Raw genomic sequence first — 16,744 nt, 5'->3', positions numbered from 1 at the left:
TTTCCCATGAGATGTCCAGTGCCAAAGCATGTTGTAATGTAAATATGAACTAAAAATATGCAGCAAAATTACCCTTTTTACCTGTCTTCCTCTTCTTCCCTTCCCTTTGCCTCCACCTTGAGCTTAGTAGTAGAAGCAGTCATTTCTGGCCTTTAAACCTACTCTTCTTCAGATCACAGGTCATAAACACACAATTCTTTCCTGATTTTTTCCTTCTACTGCAGTGAATAAACTGATCAGTTATAACATTCCTTCCTGACACCATGATGAATCACAAATCCCTTAGATACATAGGAGCCTGAGTCAATTTAAGGGAAAGAATCCAGAAAATCTAACATTTTACTTCATTTTGTAAACAAGACCTGCCCTTTTAGTATTTAAACAAAATATATTAGAAAAAAATTAGAAAACAGTTTCAATTAAGTATTTAAATTAAGTATACCTGTAGAATGTTTTTTTATTTCCTATGTAGATAAAAGAAGCATTGACTACACTGAAGCATGTTGCTGAACTGTTATTATTTCAAAGTGTTAAAACTGAGTGATATGGAGGTATAGTTCTTCAATATTAAGAACTTAAATCTTAACTTTAGTGGATCAAGGGGATGGCAGCTTTTATTTCTATGGCACTGAGATTTCACCTTCTGTAGCAAACTCAGCAATTCCCTTTGCTCACAAAGTGTTTGGATGAGGCCCCTAGGACATTGCAAAGACCAAAGCATTTTCGTCTTCAGAAGCTTTTCAGAAAGCCCTAGAAATAAAAACAAGCTTTTGATTTGGATGTGTCTGTAGGGTCAATTCCACCGGGGCAGGAAGTTCATCCCTTTTTCCTTCATGGAGCTCAGGGGAATGGGAAAAAGAGGATCCCCTGAGTACATGCACTGAGTTCATCCTTCAGTAATGAACCACATGCTTGTTACTAAGCAAGCGTAATAATTATATTATATCCATGTGTAGCTTTTATATTTGAATTAACTGAGTTGTTTAACGTATTATTTGATTAATTTTGCAGTATATATATAATATTTCAATCTCTTTCGCCAGACTTCCTGAGTTACAGTATTTTATGCTGAACAGTTACTTATTGCAACATGGAAACATATCTGCACCAGTAAATTAAATTTGAACCATATTGTTCTCTGCCACTGAGGTCAAAGGACAAAGTAAAACCTGTACTTAGAACACTGCACTCATTGTGAATGCCCAAATGGAGGCCATTCAGCCAAAGTGCCTCCTGGAAATGGTATGTGCATACCTGTGAGAGCTTCTGAACCAATTCTGAGGCATTTGGGGTAAGCAGGTTGGCTCCAGCTAATGATGTGCCAAGGATCTCCCTAAGAATTTAACATCAAAGATGATGAATCCAGGCATCTTCAGAGGAGTCATTCGATGTGCAGTAATATATGACACAGCTGAACAGCAGCAGGACGAGGACTCAGAGCACATCAAGCTGAGACCATCCAGCAACACTCTTGCCTGCATTCTCTGCCATCACCTGTAGGAATTGAAGGTGCTAGCGAGTGTGGAGGAGGATAATAGGGACATATGATAGATGCACCACTAAAGCCAGCCAAATGATTAATTTAAGTGGTTCTGTGACTGAATAAGGAGTTGACAGCTGATCTCTGACTGTAGGATGGGATGCAGTGTATTTGGCACTCAGAGCTAATTTCATAGCTGAACCCAGTAGGTGCACATCCTCTGCAGTTCTCTCTTCTGAGCTAATTCTCTGACCCTTGATTAATAAGACTTGGTGGAAATTAGACAAACCTAGAGCATCAACACAAATAGAAAATGCATTCTAATCTCAAATAATTTGAATCAGCATCTTATCTACATTTCCTGACTTTTACAAGTGTCAGTATTTAGCTCACCACAGTGACTTCAGAGTGTCAGTATATTTCACAATTCAATTGGTCATTCCCAAGTGAAGTATTGTAATTGATTCTTTTTTTGGTCTCCACTGGTGATAAAGGTAATGTCACCTGGATATTTTTGTCAAGTAAATGGACTTCCTCTAAATATCTGCTTCTCCATGTCACTGCTTTCAAAGTAAATGGTGAGGTGTATTTCTATAAATAGACAAGTAGCTGGCAAGAGGGAAAAAAAGAGAAGGGGAAGAAAGAGTGGAGAACCATATATTTCCTGACATTGCAACTTTCAGGACGGTTTAATTACCACAAACGTACATTCTTGAACCACTCTTATCTTAGGGAGCATTGCAGGAAGCAGACAATAACTTGAATGCTAACAGATATTGCTTAAAATATTAAAGGAAAATGAATCAAATGCCCCCATACAGTGTCCGCGGTTTCAGTTTGGGGGAATTGATGTTTTCAGAAAAGGCTGAAGTAGCACCCCAAACTAAGAGCTGTGGTTTACAGCAAGAATTGATATAACATCCTCCAGCAGCTGGTCTGCACTTGAAAAACAGAGCAAGCAACGCCTGAGAAAAGCAATCTATCAGCTGCATTTGTCACAGCTCTCTGAAGTCCCCAGTTATGGATATCATTATCTGAACACAGTTTCCCTGTGTGCAGTGAGGGGCAGCAGGCCAAGAGCAGGGTTAGAGTTACCTCCAAAAACACCCCGATTGCCAGGTTTTAGGGCCTTTCTCTTCATGTCGCTTCCTTTCACCACATGGAAAAGACTTGCAGATCTAAGAAAAATCCTGGATCACATTAAAATCCCATCACATAGGAACTCTCTGGGAAGAATTTTTCCTCATGGAAACCAAATCTGCTGATTCCTTGGCTTTTTGCCAGCACTGCGATGTAACAGCACAGGAACGCCTGGCATCTTGCCAAGAACGTGCATACGGTTTTGGGAGGTGCATGGGCAGCCAGAAGAGGTAGAAAACTGTTTTCATTTATCTGTCAGTAGTGGCCCTTTCCTTCTCAAAATTCAAAGGAAGATATTAAAATAAGAAATTTTGGCATTCTGAGATTTCAAAAAATTAAAAGATAATGGGGCTACTGTGGTTCCATCTTTCCATTTAGCTGATGTTATGAAAGAAGGTCATGCATCACACATGATGGAATATGCTTCACTGTAGTCATGAAGCCTGTTGGATCTGACATAAATCAAGGACTTCTAGAACTGTACCAAGAGAAGAAATATTTCAGAAAATTCTGATGATATTTTCCCTAAATTGTGTTAAAGCCCTTCATGCTGTTGCCCTTGGGTGACACAAAAATGTGATGGAGGCCTTTGCATATCGCAATGCATATTTTCCAAAGCAAAAGCATATTAATCTGCGGCCAAATTTGTTTGGGGATAGGCAGTTTTCTGAAATTTCTCAGCTATCTCAGTAACTTATATCTTTTTTCCTCTAGCCTGTCTTAAAATCTAGAGTGGTACTGTCATGTTCTTCCAATACACTGCAGAATTTTACATTAAAGATGGATAAAAATGTCCATAGTTTTTATAATAATTAGGAAAGTAATACAAATCAAAAAGTCTTATATGCTAATATAAAATTGGATTTACTATAATTATACTTATAAAGGATTGATTAGATCTCATAACAGTAAGATTTAAAGTTGACTTTATTAAAAAAAATATATTTCCTAGGAATTAACATCTTGAATGCTTGATTTTTTTCTTTTCTTTTTAGTTTTTAGGCGTGGAAGCACATCCACAAATCAACACCAGGGACTTCCTGATATTCAGTTCAATTCAGTTAACACATACTCTGGATTAGAACAGCACTGCTTTTTCGATATCCAAGACATTTCCATACCATTTCCATACTGGTTTGCCCAGTCTTTGCTCAATAGCAGACTGAGCCAGTGTTCTTGTAACACCCAATACTTCAAGTCTGAAATATCAACCTTTCTGCATAGTATTTTTTTATAAACAAAAACATTGCATTTGATCGCATAAAAGTTTTAAATCTGCAAACTCAGATTTATAGTTTTATTTTTAATTTTTACAAAATTACATTTTAAGAAGTAAATAAAAGCCATTTCCATTAGTCCACTGCTCTCTAAAGTGTAAATGCACATTGTAAATTTGCCAGTTTTAATACAGACATGTTCTGTATCTTGACAGTTGTCTACAAGAAATTAAACTAGAGTCTGATGAAACATAATAAATAATGATTAAGGAATGGAAAACTACACACCAACAAATAGAAAATATGAACTTTTAAGAAGTCATACCTGGTTCTATTACAGCCACCTCTTCAAAAATCAAACATTCAATTTCTCATTTATAAAGTACAGCAGTACTGCATTACCCTTATTGGCATATTTGAATGAAGATCTTTTAAATGAAATACTGTCCATGGCAATAAACCAAGTGAACTACAACTATAAGGAACTTAGACTAATTAACTCAGGACAGGAGCAGTTCTTTTTAAAAAATATTGACTGTTGCATTTCCTTTTCCTAGTAACCTATATGAAGTCCCTGATCATTTGGAGGTTTTTAAGAATCTGTTAGTTAAAGTAGGACATCTGATTTGAACCTAAAGATGACAGCTTAAAGGTTTTCCTTCTTCCACAGGTAAAGAGCACTATAAATCAAACTTGAAGGGCCAGATAACGTCTCTATGAGCCCATGGTCATCATGTGGAATTGTATCTCGTTCCTCACACTTGGCAAAGAGAATGTGGAGTTCCCATGTGGGATGAAAACCAGCTGACTTCAGTGGCCTCTTGACCATTTGAGTTGGTGATAGAATAGCCCTTAACCAACAAACAGATTTTATTTTTAGATTTTTTTGTTCTCTCTACGATGCTAACCTTCACAAGACTTTTTTGTGTCAGCATTTCTTTTTCTGCTGATAGAGATGGGCATGAGAAAGTATCGCAAATCACTTGGCTCTTCTCAAGACCACAGCTACCTCCCTAGCATTTTCTATTTGGTGAAAAAAATACAGTGTTATTTTGAGTCCACATCCTTAGCTGATGCTTTATTAACATGATCTTACTGATTTTGATGGCTGCTGATGCCAGTTATTTCAAATAAGAACTAGGCTGTCATCAAAAACATTTAAGTTTCAACCCTCCTTTCTCAGTTGGATATTATGTTCTGCTTTATGTTATGTTCATGACTGGTTATAGTCCATATATTTTGAGTAATATTTTGTAACATATTTTCAACCATGTTCAAGTTTAGATACCTAATCAAAGCTACTTATCAAGACACACTGCTCCTGCATATTAGTAATATATATAGGCACTGTGAAAGAGTGCCTGTAACATGTCCTAAAAACAGCTGGCCTGAATGCCTCTCTTCAGATGCTTGCTTTTTTCTGTAGAGGGTGATCTTTCAAGCAATTCAAAAAGGGAGGAAAATCTGGGGTTTATAGAGACAGGAAAAAACAATTTATTGATAATAGGAGGTTGTACCAAGCTTACTCAGACAACTGGATTTAGTTTAGGGATAAAATACATATGTTCCAAAACCAGCTCACTGCGTCCATTAGCCAACACTGGGAAACTGGAGGTGGTCTTTTTGGAAAAAGATAAAGTTAAATAAAGTTTGGATAAAGGAGTTGCAGATTTTTTTTCCCCTGTAAATATAAATTTCACAGTACTCTCTGTGAAACCTTCTCTGATCCACAGTTGCACTGTAATAGCTCAAAGTACTCAGGGATTGAAAAGGGAGCGGAAGAGCAGAACTGAGATGGCACAAGCCAAGTTCACCAAGCAGCAGTCAGGGACCACATACATCTGTTCCTCAGAGCTCAGCAGGCCAGCTGTGATGGAGAGAGATTAGCTCAAATGAAATGGAACATGAAAAGTCTGGTGGAATTGCCACAAATAAAGTAAAGAGTGGTTCCTGGAGAGACAAGCAGTTCCATCTGCAACAGAGCTAATGAAGCTTGGGTTTTTTAATGGATTTGTGCCTTGTGGTTGGATTCTTTGGTGTGAGTACCAATTAAAACTCTTCCTGTGGTTGAGGCAGCCATAATAGTTGTCTTCTGTGTGAATTCTCCAGAGGATGGAGAGCATACTGCAATCCTGTAATCAGAAAAGGTCTGACTCGCTTTGACCGCTAATGACATCTCTTGTTCCTGCTCAGCCACCTATTCCTACAAAACTGGATATTTAATTCCTGTTAACTTCTGCCATACTGGGTTGAAACCAGTTAAGTGATTCAGAATTATTGGGATATAGATGGCCTCGATGGCAGACCCATGTGCATAGATTCCTGTATATGTACAAATGGAGTGTAATCTCACATTGTTCACTGCAGGGATCGTCATATGGACTTATGATATTATCTCCTGGGTAATGTTGGCTTGTGATTTACATAATAAGAGTTGAAACACGCTTTGTGTCAAGGTGATGATGTTTACTAAGATGACAGTTCTCGAAGACCCATGTCTTTCAGGTTAACAGGGTCAGTATAGCCTAGTGGAAAGATTTCCTTAGTGTGGGACAAAGCAAACATGAAATTTAACTTTATCCTTTATTTGGAAAAGCAACTTAAGCTACAACTCCTGTTTGTAACAGAAAAAGAGAAAGTCCACAGCCCTAATGTAAAAGTCTGCAAAATTAGAGTGAACCTTTTTGACGTTCAGTTATTCTTGGCAGTGGGACAAGTGGATCAGTTCTCTGAGCTACTTACTTAACTCCTATTTTTAGTAATCATTAAAGAGTGACAAGAAAATAGGAGAGATGGTGTTATATTTGGCACTACCAAAGTAATTTCCTGGCTTGGTCACAACCTTTCTTTGTCAGTTGAAATCTTGTACCATTTTTTGCACTGTCTAACAAGGTCATTGTAAGCTACTACTCCTTTCTCTTTTTTAGGTATAAAGGTACTAAAGCAAAAAAGTCTACATACATCCATGTAAATATTAAGTCAAGATTAATATAATTCCAAAGCTACTTAGCCACTCACAGAGATAGGATAAATGAGTTCAGAAAAAACTATTTGCAGAATTCTTATTCTCCTCATTATTTTAGCAAAAACAAACAAGCAAACAAAAAACCAAAACTTTTTTTTTTTCCCAAATCTTCTCTCAACTACAGATTTAAACATTAAACAGAACATTTTTATCGGGGCAATTATTTCACATTGTGTTTAATGATTATAATAATTATAATCCATTGCTCCAGAATTATTGCCCTAGACTCACTGCTGTGGATTTTGTTGTAATAGGACTCTCAGAACAAGACCATTTCTAAGATCCAGTCAAAGTGGGGATCCTATCTGGTTGCTGTCAGAACTGGAACAGAGATTAAAACCAACTCTTTCCAGATGTCAGCAGAGAATTGCCATGTATTTGTGGATCGTATTCTTGAGAAATGTTATGCCAAGAACACCCCCACTTGGCCAAGGAAAGAAATGGAATCAGAGAAAGATCACCATATCTGAAATATATTGCACAAAAAACTACTATTCTGTTCTCATTTTTTGGAAATTGCTGTCCATGAATGTCAGCGTGAATGAAATTCTACAGGTCACTGAGGGACAAAAAATAAAGTTATAAATGACAATTTTTAGTGTTTTGATATTGTTCATTGAAATTTTTTCACACAAACCACATATTTCAGACTGTAGTGTAAACACCCAAGTTAGCTTGCCTGACATCAATAGTCAGGCTTCTACATCATCATCATCAGTACAAACTAGCTTCTTTTCTTGTTATGGGGAACATGTTTTCCTAAATAATAATCTCAGCTCTAGATATGCAAGTCTTGTCTCTACAGGAACTGTATCATACTGTATATATTCATTATTGAATTCTTTACAGATGGCTGTTTATGTTCCCATTCTTTAATTCACCATTAACTCTTAGTTTCTAGAATCTAACAAGCTGTTTTAATCCTCATTAAGATTCTCTTTGAGTTTTTCAGTGTTACTTTAGTGATGCTTGGACTGTAGCTTGGTCAGATCCCATTGAGAATTTAAAGCAAACAGCCTGTTACAGAATTTAAAGAATTGAAAAAGTAATGGAAATGAAACATATTACCAGACTTACAATCTCATGAAGGATTCATATAATAATTTTGCATTGAAAGAATGCTGTGAATTTTAACCCTTTTTTAAAAATTTTATTTTTGTTTGCTTCTTTCTTTTAGCAAGTTTTGTACAGGATTGAACACACACGGAGAAGCCACCTACATACAACCATGCACAAAGCGCAACATCACACAAGCATTTTTCCTGCAGCCACTCTCAACTTTCCTAGAAGAGCAGAAAAGAATCAAGAAGGCCTATTTTATTTGCTGTAGACAATCAACTTTGAATCATCACTAATTAGGCTTCTGACAAGATGTCTGATTCCAGTCCAGAAGTTCTTAATTAATCTCTATAGCTATCAATTTGAAGGGGAGTTTTACCTGACTGAGAATTTTGAATGAGGTCATGAGGAATGAGTGAGCCTCGAGGAAGCAAACGGAGCCTCACCCTTGTGCAGATGTGCAGGTGAAATTACAATGAGATTCACCACTCTCTGTGATCTTTTTAGTCCCCTATAGGTAAAAGGCTGTAGCTCTAGTATGGCACAAAAGGAATTTAGAAGCATCCAGATATGGTTAAATGTGCTTCAGAAAAGGAAAAGATCCCAGGAAAATCAAGAAAAAAAAAATGTAGGGAAAAGGAATTCACAATAAAGTTCAGGAACAGCAAAGCTTTAGGAATGTGAAATGAAGGTTTGAACTTGACACTGAGTTTCTGTGAAAATAATAAACAAAACCACCACCACCACCACCATCACCAATAATAATAATAATAATGATAATGATAATCAGTTTGTGGCAGGAGACTGGGAGGAAATTATAAGCAGGATGTGAAGAGCAGAGGAGCATGAAATCAGCTGCCTGAGAGGGGGCTTTCTGAGGTCCCTGTCCAAACTTTCCATTCAGGCCCCAAAAAAACCTTGGCCTGAGAACATGTGGGTCTGTAAAAGTGAAGACAATGAAATGAGAAAAAGGAATGGCTTTACAGACAGAATGTGGTGACATGGTTGTGCTGCTGTGGGAAGACAAGGACCAAGATGCTGTAAAAGGCACATCTCCCCAGTCTGACAAATTTAAAGTCTCATGGCATGTAGGTAATTGGATTACTTAAAGTAAATCACCTCTGTAACACCAACAAAATCATATACTTTTCTTAAAACCAATGTATTAGTTTTCTGAAACAGCTGAAGAATTTTGGATAAAATTTTCTATGCACGTGCACAGAATTCCACACACACTTGGCTTAAAAGAATAGCCCAGAAAACAGGAAAACTTCTAAACAACTGAAATTTGATTCCTGTATGCAGCAATACTTCTAATCTTAATACCTAATAACCTTAATACAGGTCACCCTCTAAGACTTTAAAATACGAATTCAAAGATCTGGCAGACTGTGTGCACATAACAGTAGACAGATGATGAAGGCCTGTAAAGATGATTATAGCAATCAATACGTATGTATTGGCTGTGTAATTATCTTCCTATAAATGTTAAATTAGCTAAGGTGTATTTCAGAGATCTATTATAATTTAAAGGATTTCTGATAATTCTTATCTTATTGAAAAAAAAGATTATTGCTAATTGGAAAGGCCATAAAGCAAACCTGAAAATCTTTACCTATGGAGCTTGTCTCATAGCCCACGGTGTCGTCAATAAAACATGTCATGGGCCACTCACTGTTGCTGCACAGGCTGAGAACTATTAAAAGCAGGAGGTGTTGATAATTTTCTTTCCTGATGCACCCTACCACATGTTTTATGGTGATATTGCTCTTGGATCGTGTCTCGCTCCTTTGGGATATGTCAGTTTCATCACCCAGCCACCTATTCAGCATTCCTGGCATACCTTCAGTCAAGTCCAATGAGCTGATATCCATAAAAATCCTCTTTAGCTGACAGAAAGGGGTACAAGACCCTAGTTTTAATTGCCTGTTTTTAAAAATCTGCTTCATAAAACTTATTTTTGCCTGAGACTCCAGCTCAGTTTTCTTTTATGCTGCAAGGAGCAGCTTGCATCTTCCCAAACAGTTTGAGGGATAAGGTATTGGTTAAATATCTCACAACCCAAATGATAAGTCTCACAAATCACCTGTGGGGGAAGAGTCTGCCTTTTCAAGCTCTTATATATTCTGTACATGCTGCAGTTTCTCTACTATGCAGCCCAGGCAGTTTTCTCAGGATTATGTGATTTACATTCTGCATAGGCCTACATGGATCCATACAGCTCAGCAGGAGTGATTTTTACAGATTTACTGTAGCAGCCAGAGGCCAGGGAAGGATTTTTTTCATACTTAGATGTGATTCACAGCAGAGTCTCAAGTGCAGAACAGCCCTGAGCTGCTACAGGTTTAAACTCCTGTGAAAATCATACCTGTCCAAGGTGGAAGGTCCTTCCCAAGGCACAATCCCTGTGTAAGACTTTTTAAAGGAGCTAAAGAAAACTGAAGGCTCTGACTCATGATCAGGTTGTTGAATATTAATGAGTTACCATGCATCAGCTGAACCAGCAGCTCCTGCATACTTAATCCATTGCTGCTGCCAAGGATAACATACAAGTATTACCTCTTTTACCGAGGTCTGTTGTGGCTCATTTTATCTACATTTGCTACAAACTAGAGCCACACACACAAAGTGAGCTACTGCCACTCAGCTGACATACACTAAGTCATAAAACTACAGTCATAGGGGATATAGGAAAACCAGGAGTCAGGTTCACCAAAGTTGCTCACACACTTCTGAAATGCCATGTCAAATGTCAGTATGGTAGAAAAAGCATTAGCAAATATCTCCTGTCTTAAAAAAGACATCCTTCAGCTATCAAGAGAACAGCTTCAGTAATATGCTGAGCACTGCTTTGACTTTACCTACACAGTAGCTCTGTTCCTAAGCTCTCCCTCCTCCCAAGGAGCTTGTACATCACACCAAAAGACCTTGTTTCTCACCAGGACTCCTTTGCATGGCCACCATGCTCTTGATGAGGGGACAAAGAAATGGTTTGCTGATCAGTGTAGCTCCACCTTCAGTAAGATATTTCAGTCTGTTCCCCTCCTCTTCAATATGCTGTACATTGTAGTTTTTAAATAATATCAAGTTTATGCACAAAAGCAAGTCTTGTAAGTTATTGAGAAAAGTGGTTTTCTGGATTTTAGAGACGATTTGGTTTCATTGGGGGTTTTTTTTGCGACTGCAGTAAACGGCACATGAAGTCTATGCACAAGAAATGTTTAGCTTTTAGATAATACCAGCCAGTTGTGGGCAGGGAGTAGGACCACTAGTATGTAATTGGCATTTTGGGTAATCTCAAGGAGCATAAGCCACTGAACACCCTTAAGATGGTATTGCCAAGGAGGAAAATATGCTCAGCTAAAGTGATCATCAAAAGTTTATGAACACAAATGCTGGGAGAGGAGACTTTCTATGGCCCACCAGGTGTTCCAGTGTAAGAAATGCTGGATCCTTGCTTTCAGAATTCCTCCCCGGAAATACATGTTTCAAGTGTTACACATTAACATGACTTGGAGTTGTCTGTATTTGTTCCTATTTTGGTACTGTGCAGCTGCAATTCAGCCTCACTATTCTAAGGGAATTGAGCATTCTTATAGGCCAAGAGAAGTAAAATCTCACTTTAGCTTCATTCAAGCTAGCAGCATGCAAATACAAGAGTACAGTGCATGTGTCTGTGATGTTTGTGCATCTAGACCTCCTGTTCACTAATCCAAAAAATTACCTTTGGTTGGGTTAGTTGCACTGAGATAACCTGAAGTACAGAAATCTCTTTGCAAGTTCATTCTTTCCTACTTCCTGTAAAAACTGATTAAAAAAAAGTCATATTCCCTCATTATATATGCATTACCTGCATTCTGTCAACCTCATTGATAGTTTCCCACTAAAATCTGAATTTTCCAGTATCTTCAAAATGAAAATTCTGAGGTGAGATTTCAAAAAACATGTCATTAAGCGAATTTTGCACAAACCAAAGTCACTGGGAAAACTCCAGAAAGAGTAGAGTTATGTCAAAGCTAGCAGATTTTCAGAAAAAAATATCAATCCAAAGAATCACTGACCAAGAACTGCTTTGCCTGCTACTGCAAAATGACTTCACAAAGTGAGACAGGACCATATTGTTTTGACTGGTGAAAAAATAATAGTGAGTCTAATGATAATGTGAAAAAGACATTTCTTTCTTTTCATAGCATTTAAATTCCAGTTCTGTTATCATACTATATTGATGACATGTAGGAGTAATATCAACTGAAACCATGGTTGTATTTTATTTCCAGAACTCTTAGCCATCTGAGAACTTTATGCTTTTCCACACAAGACAGTTTAAGATCCTATATGAAGGCAGGATTTTTGCCAATAGCCTTCACTTTTTTGCACATTGTTAAATCAACGGACCTTTTGCAGCCTCACTTTCTTTCCCCTCCTCACATGCATTCCTTGGAGCCATGAATCATCGAATCATAGAATCAGCTGGGTTGGAAGGGACCTCTGAGATCATCAGGTCCAACCCTTGATCCACTACCACTGCGATTGCTAGACCATGGCACTGAGTGCCACATCCAGTCTCATCTTAAAAACCTCCAGGGACAGAGAATCCACCACTTCCCTGGGCAGCCCATTCCAATGCTTGATTACACTCTCTGGAAAGAATTTCTTCCTAATATCTAACCTAAACCTCCCCTGGCACAGCTTAAGACCATGCCCTCTTGTCTTGCTGATAATTGCCTGGGAAAAGAGACCAACCCCCACCTGGCTACAACCTCCTGTCAGGGAGTTGTAGAGAGTGATGAGGTCTCCCCTGAGCCTCCTCTTCTCCAAGTTGAACAGCCCCAGCTCCCTCAGCCTCTCCTCATAGGACTTGTGCTCCAGTCCCTTCACCAGCCTCATTGCTCTCCTCTGGACCTGCTCCAGCACCTCAATATCCTTCCTGAACTGAGGGGCCCAGAACTGGACACAGCACTCCAGGTGTGGCCTCACCGGTGCTGCGTAAAGGGGAAGAATCACTTCCCTGGTCCTGCTGGCCACACTGTTCCTGATCCAGGCCAGGATGTCATTGGCCTTCTTGGCCACCTGGGCACACTGCTGGCTCATGTTCAGCTTCCTGTCAATCCAAACTCCCAGGTCCCTTTCTGCCTGGCTGCTCTCCAGCCATTCTGTGCCCAGCCTGTAGCGCTGCTTGTAGAATAATTCATCACCCTTATCATCCTGATTTGGTGGTCTGTAACAGACTCCCACCAGGATATCAGCCTTGTTGGCCTTCCCCCTGATTCTGATCCACAGGCACTCAACCTTATTGTTACTGACTTCAACTTCTACAGAGTCAAGAGACTCTCTAACATATAGAGCTACCCCTCCACCTCTCCTACCCTGCCTGTCCCTTCTGAAGAGCCTGTAGCCACCCATGATAGCACTCCAGTCATGCGAGTCATCCCACCACGTTTCTGTGATAGCGACTACATCACAGCTTTCCTGCTGCACGATGGCTTCCATCTCCTCTTGTTTATTACCCATGCTGCATGCATTGGTGTACATGCACTTCAGCTGGGCTGCTGATTTGACTCTTAACTTGGGTTGTCCACCTTTGGGCTCCTTTCTGGAGAGCACAATTTCAACCCCTTCCCCCTTCAAACCTAGTTTAAAACCCTCCTTATCAGCCCCACCAACTTATGGGCTATTGTCCCTGCTAGGTAGATGAAGCCCATCTAGTTTGAAGAGACTAGGTATGATGGAATTTCCCCATGGTCAAAAAACCCAAAGTTCTGCCGGTGGCACCAATCCCTTAGCCACCTATTGATAAGACGGGTTTTCCTATTCCCCTCCTCATCCATCCCTGCTACTGCAGGAGCTGAGGTAAATACCACCTGTGCTCCTGTCTCATCAACTAATTGACCAGCGCCTTGAAGTCCTTTTTAATTGCCTTGGTACTTCTTTCATTAATGTCGTCACTGCCAGCCTGGACTACCAACAGTGGATAATAATCTGAGGGCTGAATTAGCTGAGGGAGTCTCCTACCAGTATCCCTCACCCAGGCCCCAGGAAGGCAGCAGACCTCCCTGTGCTCCCTGGGAGCACAGAGGAAGAAAAGTCCCGTCCTTGGTCTCCCAGGTCAATCAGTAAGGGTTGACCATGTCCGCAGTATTAAGCTCTTAGAATCACAGAATAGTTTGGGCTGGAAGGGATCTTTAAGGGTCATCTGGTCCAACCCCCTTGCAAATGGGCAAGGACATCTTCCACTAGGATCAGGATGCTCAGAGTTCCTCAAACCTGTCTTGAATATTTCCAGGGACAGAGTATCTACCACCTCTCTGGGTAACTTGTTTTCATTGTTTCATCATCCTCATGGTTGTAGATATCCTTAATCTACCCTCTTTTAGTTCAAAACCATTACTCCTTGTCCTATTGCTACAGACCCTGCTAAAAAGTCTGTCCCCATCTTTCTTATGAGCCTCCTTTAAGTATTAAAAGGCTGCAATAAGGTAGCAATTGAAAGGCTGCAAATTGAAAGGCTGCAAAGGTTGCAAATTGAAAGGCTGCAAAGGTTGCAAATTGAAAGGCTGCAATAAGAAGCCTTCTCTTCTCCAGGCTGAACAACCCCAATTCTCTCAGCCTGTCTTCATAGGAGAGGTGCTCCATCCCTCTAATCATCTTGGTGGCCTCCTCTGGACTTGCTCCAACTGATCAATGTCCTTCCTGTTCTGGAGATCCCAGAGGTGGATGCAATGCTCTAGGTGGGGTCTCACCAGAGTAGAGGAGCAGAATCCCCTCACTTCACCTGCTGGCCAAGGTGTTTTAGATGCAGCCCAAGACACGGTTGGCTTTCTGGGCTGTGAGCGCACATTGCCGGTTCATATCCAGCCTCTCACCCATGAGCATCTTCAAGTCCTTCTCCACAGGGTTGCTCTCAATGAGTTCTTCTCTCAGTCTTCACTCATGTCTGGGATTGCCCCTATCCAGGTGCAGCACCTTGCATTTGGACTTGTTGAACTTCATGAGATTCTTGTTGGCCACTTCTCAAGCTTGTCCAAGTCTCCCTGGATGGCATCCCATCCTTCTGCTGTGTCGATTGTACCACTCAGCTTGATGTCACTTGCAAACTTGCTAAGGGTGCACTCAATCCCAATGTCACTGATGAAGATATTCAACAGTAATAATGAAGATATTAAACTGGATTAAAGACTCCCCAATAGGGACCCTTCAGGAACACCACTCATCACCACTCTTGGCGCTTCCAGAACAAGTATCCTGTGTTCAAATTGGTACTGGGACAAGTTGTTCTTGTAGAATCAAAGATACCTCACACACACTCCAGTCTACGTAGTTTAGTGTCAAGGCACAACTCCTCACTCTCTACTAGTGCATGTCTAATAGATATTTTTTACGTTTATTATCTGTTTAACAGATACCAGAAAGCTTGCAGGGAGCTGTGTGTGGCTTTGCACAGAACACGGTGTCAGTGATACCACAGACAGGGGCAGCGAGAGATCCGGACCTCCGGCTGGGAAAAGGCAGTGCGGCTGGCAAAGGTGCAGGGCCGCACGACAGGGAGGATAATGCAGGGAAGGTAACGCAGGGAAGGTAAAACCATAGAACATCTGTCCCTAAACGATTGCTCACTAGCTCACCGGCCGGGCAGCCCCCGGCTCACCGGGACTCACATCAACGCTCCGACGCGGGAGCAGTAACAGACTGGCCGGCAAGAGAGACAATGGACAAAGCGGGGCCCTTTCATCCCGGGGCTGCCGGGTAGAGCCCCGGCGGGTGATGGATGAGCAGAAGCCGGCACGACTTCCCGGCGCTCCCGGACCGCGGGTCCCTGGCCCGGCGCAGGGAGCCCTTTCTCCCGGCCCGCGACCGCCGGGGCCGCAGCGCCACCAGCGGCCGGAGCCGGGACTGCGCCGAGGAGACACTGCTGGGGAGTGTGACACTGCTGGGGAGTGTGACACTGATGGGGGGGTGACACTGCTGGGGAGGTGACACTGCTGGGGAGTGTGACACTGCTGGGGAGTGTGACACTGCTGGGGAGGTGACCTTGCTGGGCGGGGGGACACTGCTGGGGAGTGTGACATGCTGGGGGGTGTGGGTGACTTAATATGGGGTGGTGACACTGCTGGGGGAAGTGTGGACATGCTGGGGGGGCGGTGACACTGCTGGGGAGTGTGCCCTGCTGGGGGGGACACTGATGGGGCTAGTGTGTGACACGCTGGGTGGGGTGGACACGTGGGGAAGGTGACACTGTTGGGGGCGTGTTGACATTGATGGGGGGGTGGGTTGGTGACATGATGGGGGTCGGTGACACTGTTGGGTGGTGCTGACACTTGAGGGTTGGGTGACATGCTGGGGAGTGTGAACACTGCTGGAACGTTGTGACACTGCCGGGAGGTGACATGCTGGGGGGGGGGTGAACTCTGCTGGGGCGTGTGACACTGCTGGGGAGGACGGAGGTGACATGCGTTGACACCTGCCTGGGGACGGGGGGTGACATTGTGGGGAGTGTGCCCACGATGGGGGTGTGGGACACTGTTGGGGAGTGTGACATTGATGGGGGGGTGACACTGCTGGGGAGGTGACATTGATGGGGGGGTGACACTGCTGGGGGGGGTGACACTGCTGGGGAGGTGACACTGCTGGGGAGTGTGACACTGCTGGGGGTGTGACACTGCTGGGGGGGTGACACTGCTGGGGAGGTGACACTGTTGGGGAGTGTGACATTGATGGGGGGGTGACACTGCTGGGGAGTGTGACACTGTTGGGGGGTGTGACACAGATGGGGGGGTGACACTGCTGGGGAGTGTGACACTGCTGGGGAGTGTGACACTGCAGGGG

Source organism: Pipra filicauda, unplaced genomic scaffold (genome assembly GCF_003945595.2).
Source record: "Pipra filicauda isolate LSUMZ 115617 unplaced genomic scaffold, ASM394559v2 scaffold184_size3518187_pilon, whole genome shotgun sequence".
Classification (NCBI taxonomy): Eukaryota; Metazoa; Chordata; class Aves; order Passeriformes; family Pipridae; genus Pipra; species Pipra filicauda.
This window is presented reverse-complemented; position numbering follows the sequence as displayed.